Raw genomic sequence first — 20,060 nt, forward strand, 5'->3', positions numbered from 1 at the left:
CCTATAAAATTGCATTTATAGAGATTAAACTTGACGTTTGGATGGTACTTTAGAGAGTTTCATTCTGATATTGGACACTTATTTTGTGTTACTTTGAAAACTCTACAAGATAAATCCCATTCTCTTGAATACTAAAGCACAAGCAATATTCAGAAGTTTTTAGATCGCCATGAAATCACAAGTTCTCAACTAAAAGTTTGAATAATTACTTAGAATTGTGAAGAACTGAAGCTTGGCTTAAGTAAAAGAGCAAAGGACTTGGTGTCACAGAACCTGGGTTCTAATGCCCACTCTGCCACTTGTTTGCCGTGTGACCTTGGGCAAGTTACTTTACTTCCCAGTGCCTTATCTTCCTCAGCCGTAAAATGGGGGAGTCAATGCGGATTCTCCTTCCCCCATTAACCATGAGCCTCATGTGAGACTGGGACTGTGCCTGACCTTATCTCACATCTACCCCCACTATTACTACAGTGCTTACCATATAAAAAGTGCCTAACAAATGATGATGATGATAATAATGATGACAATAATAATAATCATCTGAGGAAAGTAGCCATAGTTTTTTTCTTCAAATACTGAGGACAGGGAGCTGATGAGGATCAGCTTCAGCATGGACTCATGGCTACGTAAACCAGTCAGTCAGTTACTTGTATTTACTGAGCACTTACTGTGTGTAGAGCAAAATACTATGTGCTTGGGACAGTACTATATAACAATAAACAGGCACACTCCCTGCCCATAATGAGCTTACAGTCTAGAGGGACTATAACCAAAAACTACTTTCAATTATTGGAAGTTAAGAAAATCTATAAAATAGCTACTTACATGATGCAGATTTGAAATAGTCTTTTAGAGGTCATCCTATCTATTCTCCTGGCTTTGGGTAAGGCTGCCCTACAGCAGACTCACTGGCAACACTAGAATGTTCCTATGAGCTGCCTATTTCCTGACAAGGAATGACCAGTAGCCAATGCACATTCCCTGAGCCCTTTGGAACTGGAGCGCTGGGCTTGGTCTAAACAAAATATGCTTTACTTGAATCCTGGCTCCAATTCACTTTGCTTTCTTCTAAGGATGCTAAGGTTTTTTTGTGGGGGGGGGGGGGGGGAGTTTAAAGGTATTTACAACTAAAGTGCAGTATTCTGTAATTCTCACTATAATGTAAGGTGCTTGAGGTCAGGAACCAAGTTTAATTCATTTTATGTTCCCAATCACATACTACATTATTTAGCACATGGTAGGCGCTCATTAAGTACTACTGATTGTTTAACTAATTGCCTTTGAAAGAGATAAGGGAAATTTTCAAATACATACTGCTGGAAAATTTCCTGGCAAATGCAAGCCCAGGACGTATTGTCAAGCAATCACTTGTTCCTTCCTGTACTTGATGAAGTGGTTAGTATTCATGAGGATGGCACATCCTCATGAATATATATTACGTATTTATTAAGTGTTTACTATATGACAACCACTGTACTAAGCACAGGTGTAGGTACCTGCTAATTAGGCTGGGCAGAGTCCACTGTCCTATATGGGGCTCAAAGTCTTAATCTCCATTTTACAGATGAGATAACAGAGGCACAGATAAATTAAATGACTTGCCCAAATTCACACAACAGGCAAGTGGCCGAGCTGGGATTATTATCCAGGTTTTTCTGACTACTGGGCTCAAGCTCTATCCACTAGTCTATGTTGCTTCTTTGCTATTAGTTCTGTACTGAGGAAGTTTCCAAGTCAGTGTGAACAGCACCTGCAGAGTAAAAATCCTGTTTTTATTATGAGGCTCAATGACCATATCTACATAAGGCCAAAAGGTATTATAATAATGTTGGTATTTGTTAAGCGCTTACTATGTGCCGAGCACTGTTCTAAGCACTGGGGTAGACATAGGGGAATCAGGTTGTCCCACGTGGGGCTCACAGTCTTAATCCCCATTTTACAGATGAGGAAACTGAGGCACAGAGAAGTTAAGTGACTTGCCCACAGTCACACAGCCAAGTGGCAGAGCTGGGATTCGAACTCATGAGCCCTGACTCCAAAGCCTGTGCTCTTTCCACCGAGCCACGCTGCTTCTCTATTGGCTTGGCTATTATGAAGGCCAGTTTCTTTTTGAGTGAGGCCTGACTGTGTAAACCCCAAAGCAATTTTAGTGAAAATAGGGTCCTGCATTCTCTCTCCTTAGTTCTACCCCTCTAGACTGTAAACTCCTCTCTAGGCTATAAATTCCTTGTGGGCAGGGAATGAGTTTACCAACTCTATTATACTCTCCCAAGTGCTTAATACAGTGCTCTGCCCACAGTAAGTGCTCAATAAATATGACTGATTGATTGACATAAGCAACTCTAAGCCTACAAATTACAGATCATTTTTATTGCCTTGAAAAGCCACAATTAATGATAACAGGGTCTTTGGTATACAATAAAGTCAAATTATTTGGTGTAGCAATTATCATGAACAGATACTAAAATTTTCTTGTGTGTAAAACCAAAACAACAGATGGATGTAAATTTTAGGAGAAGAAACAACTTTGTAGTAAGGAAGACACTGATTGCTAAATTGGTAATCAGGGCCTTCTTATATAGAGCTTGAACTTGATCACAAAATCTTGCACTTCATGGTCTTTTTCACATGTTCTGACTTCAGAGAAGCTAAGTAGAACTTCAAGTATCAGCTTGTGAAAATACACCCTAATTCAGTATAAGTCTGCTACTGCCTTAGTCAACAGTGAGTTTTGGAGCAAGTCATAAAGTGTAAAAATTCAAATGACAAATCAAGTAAAATTTTTCATGCTGAATCAAAAGCATCTCAAACTATAAGTGTTTTTTGTATACTGTTCCTGGACAGTCATGTCAAATTTTTAACAGAATATTTAGCTAATTGGCTAATACACAATAGCTTAAAGTCAATTAATGCATCCAAAATGAAGTTGTGAAATTGACTTTTGAACACATAAGTCTCACTTGAGCCATATTTAAACAGCACTAGTTCCAGGTGAGGTATTAATGTCTGCAAGACAGAGTACCCAAATGCAATTTTAAGGATAATTGTCTAAAGTCAATTATACTCTCAGAAAACAAAATACTTGAAATAGCCTTTTAAAGGATTAGTAACAAATCCTTAGAGGAATGCAGCCAACTTCAATCATCTTAAAAATGAAATCCATTCTACTGACACATATAGGGGATTTCTTAAGAAAATGATTTGCCCATTTGCAGCCTGATTGACATCTTTCCCCCCAGTACACCTCTTTAGTATAGGGGTTTTCACATTATCTAGAGTTCTCCAGGAAAGAAAAGAAACACCTAGAGATCTCCATTCAATAAAGAAAATAAACTTCTAGAGATCTCCATTCAGGGAAGAAAAGAAACATTTAGAGATCTCCATTCAGAAAGAAAGGAAACAGACCCTAAGAATATGAGATGAATAGTCCTCAACATTTCGTAAATCTCAATTTGAAAGTTTCTTTTTCAACTCATTGAAAATATTGGCTTAAGAATTGGCCTTGGCTCACTACATCCTTTTGCAAAGTAGTGAATGATCTTTCTGCTATACAGCCAGCCACCTGGATGATATGCAATAATAACAAAATAGGTGTTATAATAAGAAAAAGTAAGCAGTAAGATATAAAAATACTTGGAAGTTTAAAAGTAAGAGCCACAACATGGTCTCTTACCATTAAGTGTTCTTTAATTATGGGTAATAAAATCTCTATGTGTATTCACACCTTATTTTGTGCATTAGTGCTCATTTCACAGGCATGCAGTATATTTATAGCCACTGAAGTTTGGTATCATTCTAAATATATATATTCCAGAACTGTTCTGCCTCAGAATCTCACTGAGAAATACACATACAATATCCACCCTTTTTTTCTAATTCTAGAGTTCTATTATACTGCTAGAGTGAAAAGTCCTAAATCTCTCAACAATGGTAAGCCCCCAAACCATGAAAATATAAGCATTACAAAACATCCAAAGCAAACAGGAATGGTGGGAAGTAGGAGGACGCTGGTTTTTATTGTGAAAGCCCCCATCGCTTAATCTAGTGTTCACTTAGAAGAATGCTAAAATATTTCATGTTTTAAAGGTGAGCAATTCGTTTTCAAATTTGCAAATTCTCTCTAAGTCTTAATAACTCTCTCTTTAAGCATAATTAAACCGATCCTTTAAGAAGGGTAAGGGAAGCTTTGCAATTGTGCTGAAAATATAGCAATGTTATTCTCAAACTATATATACTGTCAGTTTGGCTGTAACACATTACCATTGCATGTTATAATATAACATAATGAAAGAATTAGAAAATGGTCTTCCCACACTACTTGTCTTTTTTGGGAATAACACAATCTAAATTGGAGCAGGGAGATTTGGTGAGGGTATAATCAATTTTGTGTGTATGTGTGTGCACGCCCGCACACCTGGTGAGAAGCTGCTCTGCTTCGCAACTTCCATTCTTACTTTACTGTACTCCCTCATGTTTCTTTGTGGCTTTGAACTGTATCAGTAAAAACAATTTAAGAAGGGAAAATAGTTATTAGTGGCAACAGTTAAAAGTATTCTGCTAGTGGGGCACCTAACAATACTACACTATTTGTATTGAGATAAAGTCAGTCAATGATTTCCTCTGTTTACTCCAAATTCAAAAACTTCTATTGATTTATTATTAGAGTAGAATTTTTTCCATTACAGAAAGTTCTTCAAGAACACAATTACCATGTTATAGAAAAACTGTATATTAAATGGACAATGAACATAAATAATGAAAGCTAAATATTTGTAAGATCTCTCTTTGCAATTATTCAAAAACAGCTGTTACCTTAAACTTACTGTATTAAAATCATCACGCAGTTAAGAGTGTGCTCTTTTGAGTGCCACTCTCAACAATGGAAATTAAAAATGAGGACCTAGCAGAAAGTCCTAATTGAGAGAGGCACAAATATTCTGTCCCAATTATCCAAACTGCACCTCTAACCCAGCTAAATGACTCACAAGATGGGCTTTTGTCCACAATGGGAATGCACAAATTCTGCTGACAGATTTTTCCACTAAGCAAAAATCCTACCCAAGTTAAGCAGCCCATTCATACTTATGTTCAATACTGCTTAGTAGTGCTCTGGACAGCTGACTGGAAGGAAATTAGAAAAAAAAGTGGTAAAAATTGTTTGTCTCACCCAAAAACTTAAGACTGCAAAACCTTACTCTTACATTTTTTTAATGGTATCTGTTAATACCACAGTAAGTAAAACACAAAGAACAAACAGAATCCTTCAAACCTAAAGGAAATAACCTACTGCATAACTGGACTACAGGATGACAAGTTTCAGGCCATAAAGTATGACCTTTACAGACCTTTGCGCCATGAGGAAGAGACAGACGTCAATCAGCCATCAACAGATACACAGATAAGTCTAATCAACATTTCTGTATGCTTTGAACCCTGAAAGACTAATACACATATATGTGTGGGCATGTGGTTGTGCAGAACTACGTATTCACACACATGTGCAGTTCACAGTTGTCATTTAAGCATGGAATGACATGCAAGTTGATGGTCATTTTTCAAAACCTAAAATTGGCATTTTGTAACAACACAGTGTGACAGTCTTTCCACTTTTAGTGAAAAATTTCCAAAAACAAATATGTCTTTGACATAAAATTTTCTCTCCAAAAAAAGTAGAAAGCTTTTAGAGGCAATAAACACTGCCCTAAATATGGAGCTTTACAGCTGCTCATTGGTACCCTGTGTGATCACTGGGAATTAAAAGTGAGTAGGGGTTTAAACTTATTAGCTGATATCACTTGCCACTCTCTACAGGAAGCAAATGTATCTTTATTTTTGAAGAATTCATCTACTGCATCATTACTTTACAGCACCTTGGAAAATCAATTAGTTTTTATTTTCCTCACTAGAATTATGATTATTCATTGCTTATTTATTTCACTAGGTGCCAACGTGACTAAAGTCTTTGCAATTTCTAATCACTAGATGAGCTTTTTAATCAAACCCCAACTACAAAAAAAGTTTCCTTTTTTTAGTAAAACTAGTTTTAATTTTCCATTGCTGGCCTCCAATGCAATTTTATATAAAGTCATGTCAAATCGCATCACCTGAGAGAGGTTTCATAGAAATTTTGGTGGCATTTTTAGTCCATTCATTCATTCACTCAATCATATTTATTGAGCGCTTACCGTGTGCAGAGCACTGTTCTAAGTACTTGGAAAGCACAATTCAGCAATTAAGAAAGACAATCCCTTCCCAAACTGGGCTTACAGTCTAGAAGGGGGGAGAGAGACGTCAAAACAAGCAAACAGGCATCAATATAAACAGAATTATAGATATGTACATATATACACAAGTGCTGTGGGGCAGGGATGGGGGTAAAGCAAAGGGAGTGAGTTAGGGTGACGCCGAGGGGAGCGGGACCTGAGGAAACGGGGGCTTAATCTTGGAAGACCTCTTGGAGGAAGCAAGCTTTCAGTAAGGCTTTAAAGGGGAGAATTGTAACTGGCAGATTTGAGGAGGGAGGGTGTTCCAGGCCAGAGGTAGGATGTGGGCCAGGAATGGATTGCGGGACAAGTGAGAACAGGGCACAGAGAGAAGGTTAGCACCAGAGGAGCAGAGTGTGTAGGCTAGGGTGTAGAAGGACATAAGGGAGGTGAGGTATGAAGGGGCAAGATGATGGAGAGCTTTGAAACCAATTGTGAGACGTTTCTGTTTGATGTGGAGATTATAGGCACCCACTAGAGATTTTTGAGGAGTGGGGGTGCCATGCCCAGAATGTTTCTGTAGAAAGATATTACAGGCAGCAGAGTTAAGTATGGACTGAAGTGGGGAGAGACAGGAAGTTGGGAGGTCAGATTCCCTGGTTTAATAGAAAGTTGATTTTACAGAAATAGGTTATTGGAAAATATACCAGTTCTCTGAATCCTGGATCTATGGATAAGGAAACAGAAGAAGAAAAGAGAAGGTAAAATATGTTTGCCCTGGCTGAATGACAAATTGAAATGGGTGGAAATAAGCTCATTTCATAAAGGAGGAGACACTGAAAGAAAAAAGAAAATATGACTCAGAGGTAAGCATTCAGTAAATATCATTGACTAATCATAGATGATTTCCCGGGGAGAAGAGAGACAGAGGTAGGACTTGAAATTCCCAACACACATGAAATGGTAACCTGTTTCTTGTCCTCCCAAATAGCAAGAACTCTATCTCATTGTTCCAGATACTGGCATAATTAGATGTGTTGTAAAGGGAGAAAAGGAGCGAATTTTGCTGCTTTCCAGGGTTGCTTCTTAGGAGATTTTCCCAAGGTGCAGAACAGTTTGGCATAGTGGTTAAAGCATGGGCTTGGGAGTTAAAGGATCTGGGTTCTAAAGCAGGCTCCACCACTGCTTGCTGTATGACCTGGAGAAAGTCATTTAATATCTCTGAGCCTCAGTTTCCTCACCTGCAAAATGGGGATTCGACATGTCTTCTCGCCCCTACTGAGATTGTGAGCCCCATGTGGGACAGGGACTGTATCTGATCTGATTAACTTGATTAACTTATTAACTCCCTCAACACTTAGAAAGGTGCTCGACACATATTACCATAAAAGGTGGAGATTTTGCTTAAAGAATTACCAAGAAAAGTTAGTTTTATGAATACAGTCAGTGAAAGTTGGAGGCCTTCCCCTAACCACTTTCTAAGGCCACAAGATACAGGTCTTCATTCATGGAGTCAAAAATCCACTGGAAAACCAACCAAAGGCAACAAACGTGTAGAGACCAATCTAAATATTAAGTTAGAAGGTCAAATTAGCATTTAACAAAGTGTGTTTAAATTTACCATCGTCACAGAAAATAGGAAGACTCTCAGGAAGGGCAGTATCTTTAGGTAAAATAAAAGGATTCATTTGGCAGAACTAACAAAACTACATGAGAAGCAGCATGACCTAACGGACAGATCACAGTCCTCATAGTCAGAAAGACCTGGGTTCTAATCCCAGCTTTTCCACTTGTCTGCCGTGTGACCTTGGGCAAATCACTTCATTTTTCTGTGCCTCAGTCACCTCATCTGTAAAATGGGGATTAACACTATGCGCCCCAAGTGAGACAGGAACTGTGACCAACCTGGTCACAAAACTACCAAAAAAACCCCAGCGAACTAATTATGTCTCCTTTTTCTCCCCTCAGTCACTCAATTATTGCATTATGTGATAATAACTGTGATAAGTCTTGGGGTAGGTATATGATCACCAGATCAGACGGTCTCTCTCTTACGTGGGGCTCACAACCTAAGAGGTAGAGAGACCAAGTACCTTGTCCTCATTTTACAGATGAAGTAACTGGGGCACAGAGAGGTTAAATCACTTACCAAAGGTCACACAACAGGCCAGGATCAGATCTCCTCATTCGAGGTTTATCCTTTTTCTACTAGGCCACATTGCGTCCTTCTGCAATTCCACCCTATGTGCTGCAGGGGGACTGAAGGTGATCTGCCCCAAGGTAAAAACTCAAAACAACATGAGATTCCTCCTCCCAGTGGAACTGCCTTGCAGCTAGGGCAATGGTGTAGCAATACAGCTGCCCACAATGAAGTGCCATCTGAATGGGAGGTGGGTGGAGAGGGAAGAATATAAAGGAAAACTTTCCATCTTGCAGATCCAATTTTTCACCAACCTGACATTTGAATTTCAGATTTAGACAGTGCCTCAGAGCACACCTTTCTCCACACTGAGCTGGGTAATTATTCAGGCACAAGCTAAGTGAATCTCCATCAGGTACAAAGCACAGTAGAAAGCAGTACTTAAATACTATCAAGCTGAATAGAGCACGTGTCATGAGGAAAGAATAACTTCATTTTCAAGTGTGTCTTGAAATGACAAACTCATTCTGTTCTTAATGCTGGGATTTTTTTTTTTCCTGCAAGCCATCTTAATTCTTATAAGATTGAGACAGTAAAAAGGTCGAAACCAGCAAGTGTGTTTCATCCTCAGAAATGCATTTACCTTTTGGATAAAATTATATAATTTGTAAAAGAACTGGAGATCAAGAAAGGACTTCCAGGAAGTAGATGGAAATCAAAAATAGGTGTGCCAAAACAGTTTTTTTTGACAGTAAAAGTATCTGCCTGCACAAACACGGTCTGGGAGCAGTGTGGAGAGGAGAGTATCATCTGGAAGAGCAATTGGCATGCTACACTGCTGACACATTTTGTAGTCTAGGGTAGTTCCAACTTTTCTGTGATTCAGCCTTCCGATCTGTAAACTTGAGATAAAGCTTATCACCTACCTCAAGGATGTTGTGCAAACTAATGAAGTTCATGTTTGTAATGTTTGGAACACTTCCATAAGTGCTTCTAAATAGAACCAATATCACAGTTAGCATGGCACGAAAAAGTCACTGACTTGTAGCTTTTGGCAATACTTTTAGGTAGCTTTGACACAGTTTCTAACCAAGGTTCACTTGGAGATAGAAGCAGTACAGCTGTGCAACCAAGGACTCTAAAGGTGAAAGGGAAGAAAGTAATCCAGATCCCAGTTCAAGAGCAAAAAATAAGTCCAAGATACAGGGACTCTTTGGTTTTACTTGACTCAGTCGTCAGCTCCACAAGGAGAGACCAATGCTTACTGAATTAGACTCCCTGTCCCAATAAATCCTAGATTCAGGCAGCCGAACTGCCTAGACCTATTCCAACTGGCTTTGGCCAACTGTCAACTTAGTCTTCTGTTCCATAGATTTGTGAACAACACACAGCAATACTGAAAAGGGCCTCCTGCCACCTTAAGCATAAAGGATAGATTCTATATTTTCAAAATGAGAAAATCCAAAGGTGCAAGGAGAAATTTCCCATAATGTCAGGAAATCAAGGAGCTTAAAAGCACATGAGGATGTAGAAGGTGAGGAGCCAAGTCAAGTAGAGGGGAGACAACTGATTATGTGCCTTAAAACTACTAGATAGGACTGGTTTTAAGGAATGGGCAATCACTGGAGTCTTTTGAGGAGTGCCAGAAGATATGCATAAAATAATATTTTAGAAAACTGATCCAGGCAGGAGTGTAAAGCATGACTGGAGAGATGAAAGACTAGAGAAAAGGAGATCTGAGAGGAGGCTGCAAATGACTGAAGGAAAAACTAGCAGAGTTTGGTGGCAGCCTGAATAAGGGATTTGAAAGATAGAGGAATCAAGGGTATAATGTAAAGGTTGTGGGCTCAACAGATGGGGAGGATGATGGTGGCCATGCTACCAAGAATGGAAAGTAGGGGGAGGATTTGGGAGAGAAGGTGAGGAATTTAGTTTTGGATGTATTAAATTTGAGTTGCTAGCAGAATATTCACAAAGAGATGGCCTTAGGGTAGGAGGAGATGAGAGAATGCAGACAAGAAGAGAGATCAGGGCTAATGAGGTAAATCTGAAAGTCCTCTATGTAGAGGTGGCAGTTGAAGCACTGGGAACAAATAAACCCCCAAGGGAGTGAATGTAGACTGAAAATAGAAGTGGACCCAAAATTGAGCTTTTTTCCTAGTTTTATGTTTTGTATCACTAAACATTAACAAGTGTTATCCTTGACTACATTCCATTAAAAACCTTCACCTCTGAACTGTTTTCACAGTAAACATGTACATTTGTGCCTCAACAGTTTGGAGGTGTTTACTCTCAGTTACCACTTATCAAATATAGAGTTCTTATGGAAGAGATAGTGTTCGTAAATGAAAACAATAGCAAAACCTCATATTTTCCATTCTCTCTAGAGCGCATGTTTAAAAAACATTGTTGCTGTTTTCCAATCACCACACACAAACACAAACATACACTGGACAGAGATTGGATTATAATTAAACTTCAGTGAACACTGAACTAGTATTAGGTACTTCTGGAACATTTATTTTGCTTCGAGACATTATTTGAAGATTTAGGCTTTAAATTTTGCATGGTAAGTTTTCAAGTGCTTATTTCCATTTTATTTTGAATGAAGGACAGGAAAACAGTTTTGAAGACACGATGCAGTTTCTACCAAAGCAACATAAAATCTCCCATACAACAAATTAAACAAGAATGAGAGATAGGATATGCAATATTATTTCATTAGAAATACTACATGGGGAGTAAAACTTTTCTTTATACATTTTAAAGAAAATAATCATTAGGACATATTTACTATAATTCTCACCATATAAAGGATATAGTGAAGGCAGAATATAATTGTTCTGACATACTGGTGTGAAAATCAGTGGGTCCCAAAATCTGTGCATTTGCTTCTATTCTAAGGATGATGTGGAATATTAAACTGTTATTCCCTAATGAGAAATAAGAATAAGAGTAATCAATGGTATTTATTGAGTGCTTACTGGGTGCAGAGCACCGTACTAAGTGCATGGGAGAGAACAGATCATTCGGCACAAGAATATTTGAATTTTAAATTAAAATAAAGAGGGGGAAAAAGACCCTGGATGGAATGAAATACAGTTAGATGAAATGAACCCTCCACAAGAACAGAAAAACCTCACAACAGGAAAATTCATTTCTTCCTCCTTAGTATTATGAACAGAGTAAATCAGTTTACGCTCTGAAACCCTTCTGTATTATTCTTTATCACTTGACATATATCTTCAAATAGACACTGATTTTTAAAGGATATATTAGAAACCAATTGTTACCTTTCTTTATGACTATATGTAGCAATGACCTTTTCACTTCATTGTGTTTTCTTGTCAACATCCCCCTCACCCAATTCTCTGCAGCTACAAATACTTTTATGTAAACCATCTTTGGATTATCCCCATGGCCAGTTGCTTTTAGAATCAAATGCTCAGTTTGTGAACACCTGCATAAATCCAACACCAGAAGGATTAAGTCAGAAGCAGAACTAAGCAGAGGCACTGAATTTAGAACCATGTTGAAAAAGTCTAGTAAATTCTGAGGAAAACTCTAACCCAACAGTTCAATAGCTCCATAGCTCACAAGCATTACCAGACATACTTATTAGAAGCAAATGTCCTAATGACACCTATTATTACTGATATAATTTGGTTTCTATAAATCATTTCACACTGTTGATTAAAACATGTGTTATTGTACTAACCCAAGAGCTTAATTCAGGGCTCTGCATACCGTAATTGCTCAATAAATACCATTCATTGGTAAAAATATCCTGAGAAACTGTTAACTTCACAGATGAGGCATACTTAAGACCTGTGAAACAAAGTTTTCATTTTCTCACTGAAAACTAAAATCCACTAAAAACCAAAGTTCTGAAAATTTGTTATCTTATTAAGATGCTGGCATGGGATTCACAAAAAAAACCCACAACTTTAAAATCACATACAATATGTGTTCATTTTTTTTCCAGTTTGGAGGAAATCTATTTTTTAAAAAAAATATAATAAATTGCACATTGGAATTCATGCACAAAAAGCTTCTGCTTAATTGTGTCATTAGCTGTAAGAAAATGAAAACACAAAGCAAGAAAAGCCTTCCTGGCTAGTGACAGGCCTGACTACCACCCATGTAATGCTGCTTTTTATGTTGCTCTTGCTTATATGGATTGGGAACATGACGCTTCTTTGGTCCAGATTCCCCAAGTGCCATAAGTTGGATGCTTAGGAAATGTAGTTACTGCTACCATTCCTCCATCCAACTCATCTCAAATCTTTTCTCCTTTTCACTATGAATCTAGGCAGGAACAAAATAGATAAAAATGTTAATGAGGGAGAATTTTTTTTTCTCAATTTAATACAGGAATCTGTCATCCACATTTGATTAAGATATTTCTATCAATCTGTGTTGCCTGACTTTAATTTCCCAAAAGTGGAGGGTTGAAATGGGATGAATTGTCACAAAGCCTAGTCATCAGTTCTCAATGAACATGCCATAAATACCAGTGCACTTACTGGGGTATATTTTCCTTATAGACAATTTTGTTTAGAATGGCTACCATAACCACTCATATCTCATTCAGAACCCTGGAAACCACTGCCATAATAGAAGACTGTATATAATGTCCTTCATCAGAAGACTTAGTTTTGGCTTTATATAATTGTCTTTAGCCATCTACAGAACAAAAGACATGGGAAGTGCCCAACCACTTCCTGGAACTCTTGGTTACTACCAGAGAAAGATGGGATCACTTAAATCCTCAATAATGTATGTGTTACACTGTATGTGTTATACAGCAGCCTTTTGTGATGTATCTGGCAGTTTCACATATCGAGATTTCAAATGCTCATTTTCTGAAGTTTGTCTTGCAAAAAATGCACAAGCCAAACACATGAAAATGATTATTTTGTGAAAATCATATGGATACAATTAAACTTAATTCCCCATTTTCCGCTGCACACAAAAACCTAAGATTGAAGTATTTGCTGTTTGCAGACAGAGTCAGAATTACTGTTATTAAATTCTCCTAACTTCTCAGAGGGTTCTGACACTACTGCCAACTCCACAGGACACAGTGGAAAGTGGGACTAACTGCTCTTTCTGGAGATTGTGCTTTGAGGCTTGAGGAGGAAGTTGCAGCTGAAGGGAAGCCTGAAAACAAAAGTCCAAAATTTGATGGAAAGGGACTTTCTCCAAATGGTTTAACAAATGAGGAGAGGAGAAAATAGGAGAAAATTAAGGTTGAAATGAGAAAAATAAACTGTTGTAAGTGCATTTAAGAATACTGCCCCTTCAAATAACAGAAATACTATATCAGATTGACTGTACAACAGGCTCTCCTGGGCCTACAAAAAATGTCTTTAAAAAAAATTAGTCTCACATGTGATGGTAATACAGTCAATGAGCCATGTTCTCTACATGTCAAATCCCTCCCTGGTAATAAATTGAGCACTGAGAAAGAGGCATCCAGGCTTCAGGGGAATCATTCAGTGGTTGTGGTAGCAACGCATGGCCCTGTGAGCTAACTGAAAAGTTTAGGGACTAACTGGCACAGCATGGAGAAAAAAACTTGAGTGTGGACTCCAGAGCAACACTCCACATGTTCCCACAGGGAAGAGGAAGGGAACATTATTTGTAGCAGCAAACTCAGCTGGGGAATGGAAAGGTGCAGCAAGGGTACTGACAAGCACCCCTTTCCTTTGTTCACTCTGCTTCCCTAGTATTTCTTTGCCACTGCAGCCAATTTAGCCGCACCCTTCCCAAAAGACATATCCAAGAGCAGAGCCTTGGAGATCCCCAGCAATTCTTCCAAAACCCAACCTACTGCTTCATGGTTTCTAGCCAAGATAAACAATATGATGTGAACAATGCTCCCAGTGAACTCCAAAAGCCTCCAGATTAAGGAAGTTTATTTATTTTGTTTAAGAAGACAGATTGTATTTCCATGTATATATTTTACCATCCTGGCCAACCAGGGTTGTTCCAATTGGCAACTCATCAAATTGGACCATTTTTCTCTGTGAAAATTAAAACTGAACACACAATTTGAGAGATTAGGCCTTGGAGTTCACCAACATGGTGACCTAAAGAAAATATCTCTATGGACAGCTGCTCTGGATAGTGAGACTGTGAGCCCCTTGCTGGGTAGGGATTGTCTCTATTTGTTGCTGAATTGTATTTTCCAAGTGCTTAGTACAGTGATCTGCACACAGTAAGTGCGCAATAAATATGACTGAATCAATGAGACTACTGAATTGTCTAGACAACAGTCCCAGAAGAATACATCAGGAGAGACTTATTGAATTACCTAAACAGTAGTCCAAGATGACAAAATCAGGAGCTAGTCTTCCTCAAAGACTCCAAAACAGAGCAAGAGCTGTGGGGATGACACTTCGATAGCAACCAATGTGCCTCTGGGACACACTGGCAATATGCTGCAGCATTGCCCACCCTGCTTCCTTGCTGCATTCCATGTCCCATTGGAAACATAAATGGAAGGTTCGAGAGATTGTGAGGGGACTAGTAAACCACTCTCACTATAATCAATTCCCTCATGCAGGTTCTTTGTTTCTTAAGTTTCAGGAATGAAGCACATCTATCATTCAAGAAAGGAGCCAAGCTCTTTATGGCCTATATTGTTATTAAACAATGCAGAGTTGAACATAAAAACTGAACTATACTGTTTGAAGCTTTTTTCTAATTTGCTAAATTTTGAAAATGTAGATATCATGGGGTAACACTGATTAGCCCTATTATCAAAGTTAATTTAATTTAACCATATTTGGGGAGCTAGTACTCTGATGAAATCCCATTCTCGTCTATCTTGCCTCCAACCTCTTGCCCACAACCTAACTCTAGCCAGGAACACCCTCTCTCCTCATATCTGACAATAATTGCTCTCCCCCACTTTAAAACCTTATTGAAGGCACATCTCCTCCAAGAAGCCTTCCCTGACTAATCCCTCCTCTCCTCTTCTCCCACTCACTTCTGAGCTGCTCTTACTTGCTCCTTCATTCACCCTCCTTCCCATCCCTACAGCACATATGTGCATATCCGTATAGATCTGTAATTTATTTATATTAATGTCTCTCTCCCCCTCTAGACGGTGAGCTCATTGTGGGCAGCAATGTGTCTACTTGTTGTTATATTGTACTCTCCCAAGCTCTTAGTACAGTGCTTTGCACACAGCAAAAGTTTAATAAATATGATTGAATGAATGAATACCAGCCCACAGGGTTCTTACAATACATTAGGAGCAGACCAACATTAAAATAAATTTTAATTACATGGAAGCAATAGGGTATAAAGATATCAGTGATATGGGGGCTGGGAGAACCCAAGTACTTAGGTGATGTTCCTCTTAGGAAGAGAGGCTAATATGGTAAAGGGCCTATGTCCTAGTTGATTAACTGTCTCTCTGCTCCAGTACAAAGTACAGTACTTGGCAGATAGTAAACATTCAGCAAATACTATTATGATTATGTAGGATGGAGGTTGAGAGATGGAGGAGGAATGCATTCAGAAAGTCTGAAGCCAATGGAATAAATGCCAAGCTTTCCCCAAAATTAAATTTCAGTCCAACTGACTTCAGGTAATGTCACTGAAATGGACTATTCACTCACTTTGTACATTACTTTAAAAAATAGCTAAATAAAGACACAGATAACAAGGTGCCCCTGGCACAGCCACATGGATGGGATATTGTATTACATTTTACATTGGTTGAGAAAAGAATTTGCTTAAATTCAACTGAGTACTCCATTTTAGAGAAGGCTATTGACCCCGAATTTTTGAAGAAATTAAGAGTCTAAGTTCCTTGTAGGCAGGCATCATGTCTACCAATTCTGTATCGCACTTTCCCAAGCGCTTTGTACAGTGCCTGGCACATAGTAGCGTGGCTCACTGGAAAGAGCACGGGCTTTGGAGTCAGAGGTCATGGGTTCGAACCCCGGCTCTACCACTTGTCAGCTGTGTGACTTTGGGCAAGTCACTTAACTTCTCGGTGCCTCAGTTACCTCATCTGTAAAATGGGGATTAAGACTGTGAGCCCCACGTGGGACAACCTGATTCCCCTGTGTCTACCCCAGCGCTTAGAACAGTGCTCGGCACATAGTAAGCGCTTAACAAATACCAACATTATTATTATTATTATAGTAAGCAGTTAACAAATACCAGTTTTTTTTTAAAAAAAAAAACAACCCTCAATTAATAGAACGATGCAAACTCAGTGTTGGAGACTGGAAATGGAATAGGGCTGACAAAACGATTCATAAGATGGAACAAGGCTGAAGCAGAAGATGCTATTGCTGCATGTAATTTATTACAGACCAGGCCCCAGTAAAATTGTCAAAGCTGTTTTTATCAGAATTGCTTTCTTTTTTATGTGAGCCTTAAGTGGCACACTTAGAAATGAATGAAAGTCTGTCAGAAGAGAGATATATGAAATCTCTTAGTTCCCTAGTTATACTAACCATGGGCACAAGTTAAGAGTTAAGAATATACTTAATTGCAGTTAAACATATTTTAAATAATGCCTTTCTTCAAAATAAAAAATAAAAAATAAATTATACTTGTGAAAAACTCTTATTAACATTATTCCCTGGACATAAATTATATCATAGTGGTATTAAACTGTGACAGAAAAAAAATCAAAGACAAGGGAGTTGTTGCTGTAAAGAACTATGTAGTCCTATATTGATAATAATAATAAAAATAATAATAATAGTAATGACATTTGTGGAGAAGTTACTCTGTGCCAAGCACTGAACAAAGTGCTGGGGAAGATACAAGTAATCAAGCAGGACATAATCCTTAACCAAAATAGGACTCAAAGTCTAGGGAAGACGGAAAATAGATATTTGACCTCCATTTCACAGCTGAGGAAACTGAGGCACAGAAAAGATACGACATGGGCAAGGTCCCTCTGCAGGAAGTGCCAGGCCTGTGTTCTTTCCACTATGCCAAGTTGTTATTCTGGATGAAATGCTTGGAAGAATGGATAAATTTGGCACATGGGTGGAATCCAAAGTGACGAAAGAGTTTCTCCAGCCAATGGGGCTAGATCAGAGCTCAGACTGATGTGTGGAAACAACAATGGCATCTACGATATTCTGAGTAGTCACACAGTTGGCCACTTTTCTGACACCCTGTGACTCCACTGCTCTCAGGGCTGTGGCATAAGTTGCTAACTTGCTCGTGACAGGTTTAGAACTAGAGGTATAGTACCTTCGGTAACTGGAAGATGGCCCTAGCTGCTGTGGACAGAGTTGGCATTACCGAGCTTGGTCCCAAATGGTTGGAATTATGAGGCTTTGTATTTAGGCTTTTGTACCTCCTCAAAAAAATACAATATACTAATCATCTATTGTGACATTAGGAATGTCATTCCAAGAATTATAATAAATATTTTCTGAGGACTTACTGTGTGCGGAGCACTATTTCAATTAATGATAGTAAGCCTGACTCGTCTAGGACTGTGTTGCAAGGAAAATGTAGATATAGGGACATTAAAACTGGATGTCAATACCCAATTAGGCGTGAACGATGTCCGTGTTTTCTTCACTAAAAGTTCAGTGTATTTAACAAGCACTTTATCCAGGATCAATTTCAGGTCCTCTACAGACTTAATATGTGATTACTGGGAGTGACTCACTAGATAAGTGATATTTTCCAGGTTCCCATTTATTACCTAAATAAAATAATTGCCACTTATCTTCTTTTCAGTTGTTGTGGGGATTAATGAGTTAAAGTTTGAAAAGGAATTTGAACTCTTCAAATGAAAGATGTTGTATCAAGTGAAACGTTCTGTTATAATGTTTAGGAAATTGCTTTAAAGCATTATCATCTGCAATGCCTGAAATGTATATTTAGTTCAAGTTAAATTTCTTTTGTGAGGAATTCATTGATAGCTCTTACTTGGCATACCCAGCTTTTTCCTCGTAAAACCTACAATCAGTTCTAGACTAGTGGGTCCCAAATTAACTGTGAAAGGACCAAACAAATGGAGCTACCTAAAGATATGATATATGATAATATGTATATTAACTAAAGCATAAGCAACGTATCTTCAGAACTTCTACTCTTCATACACTTTTCCAGAAAGATCAAAGTCAGGACAGTGAAAGAATGAGTCATCAACTGATCTATTCATGCATTAACTACATTCAAATGTTCCTGGCCTTCCATAATGAATTTACAGTATTCGCCAACATATTGACTTTTTATTGGAGTTTCAACATGGAACTTAATTGTCTTTACACACAAGTTACTGGATGAACGATAGAGGAAGAAAACTCTGGGGAATTCTGATATGAATCACCACATTGGACTTTGGGAGTTAAACCAAAAAAAAAAAAAAAAACCTTCCCCAAAAAGAATGCTTCTCTATTGAAAATTGAGCCATGCTTCAAGGGAGCGGCTGTGGATTCCTCAGACAGATGGTGTCAACAGGCCACTCTATTAGTCAGTTTGGCAGTGGAAGCCCGAGAGATGATTTGGAGAAACACCACCAAATTCAAGACACAAAAACCATGGAAAGGTTTCAGCTCTGCCACCCGATATGTGACACTCTCGCCTGCATATCTTTTAGAATTGGCTACTGCAAACTCTAAGACACTTTATACTTTCTTCAGTGTATTTTCACAGAAATGGAATTCTTAAAACAAAAGCTGAGTCCCAAAGGGACAGCTGGGTTTAACAGGTGAAGAGATCATATCTAATGGTTTTCCTATCAAAGCCTTGCTGCTTGTTTGTTTTTGCTTTTCTTAGAAGAACTGACACTTTTTAACCCTGTTTTCTTGTTGACATAACATTTGAGAAGTTATGCCCCCAGTAAAGCTAAGAACACATGCTCGATCTAACACAAACAAGGTTTCCACTTGCATTTATGGACAGCTTTTTAAATATTATTATGGGCTTTAATTTCTCCTTATAGCTCTTAATTTAAATTCTGGTAATTGGTTATGCAACTGAAAACTGACAAAACTCATATGAGATAAAAACACATGGATTTGTTCAAATGGTCTGGAATCATTTTTCCACAAAGAGAGGACACCAATGGCTCAATCCGATGGACAGGCAATCTTTTTTGGGTAAATGTTTGTGGCCCAATTTTATACTGTTACATAAGGATTAAATACCCAAGAAAGGATGAATTTGCTTTTCTGCAACTCACACCATCATCGACACCACCTCAAAAAGAGATAACAGCTCTAAAATCCTTTTGAATTTGACAGTTATCAAAGCTTCTTATCCATGCTTTAAGCTGTTTTGATTTTTGCCTTTAAATTGAACCATCAACCTAGCATATATTAAAGGTTTAATTACAGATTTTTGTTCCTTTCTGAAAATAAGGTGAGAGGATTCCATTCCAAAATATTTGAAGCTCTTGGATTAAAGATAGGCTAAAGTGGTTGGCCTTACACAATCTGCCTTCTAGACTAGCATTCTCTACGTAGGCACCTACGGTAGTATCCTCCTAAATATTTCTATTTTTATATTTTCAGCCCTCTAAGTTAGTTAATGAAGTTGCTACTTCTCCTGGACTCAACTCCCCTGTTCCTTCACCCCCATCACAAAGGGCCTAGCTCCCCAATTCAATCTCCTCCCATCACCCCAAAATTACATATTTGTAGTTTTTATTTAATAATCAATAAACTGTAAGTTCATTGTGGCAGGGAATGTGTCCATTTATTGTCCGTTTATAC

The 20,060-nt window shown here is 38.3% G+C and overlaps 1 protein-coding gene across 8 annotated transcripts in view; it reads right to left on the minus strand.

Moving 5' to 3' along the window:
• The window catches only part of ROBO1 (roundabout guidance receptor 1), a 797,263-nt gene that overhangs the window by 280,591 nt on the left and 496,612 nt on the right, over nucleotides 1-20,060 (minus strand). The window contains exon 1 of one of the 8 annotated variants that reach the window (XM_039914414.1): nucleotides 826-844. The exons of the other annotated variants lie outside the window; for them this stretch is intronic. The gene's annotated coding sequence lies outside the window, so the exon portion shown is untranslated. Of the gene's footprint in view, nucleotides 1-825; nucleotides 845-20,060 lie in introns of those variants that run through there. 8 annotated transcript variants of the gene reach the window in all.

Source organism: Ornithorhynchus anatinus, chromosome 17, assembly GCF_004115215.2.
Source record: "Ornithorhynchus anatinus isolate Pmale09 chromosome 17, mOrnAna1.pri.v4, whole genome shotgun sequence".
Lineage (NCBI taxonomy): Eukaryota > Metazoa > Chordata > Mammalia > Monotremata > Ornithorhynchidae > Ornithorhynchus > Ornithorhynchus anatinus.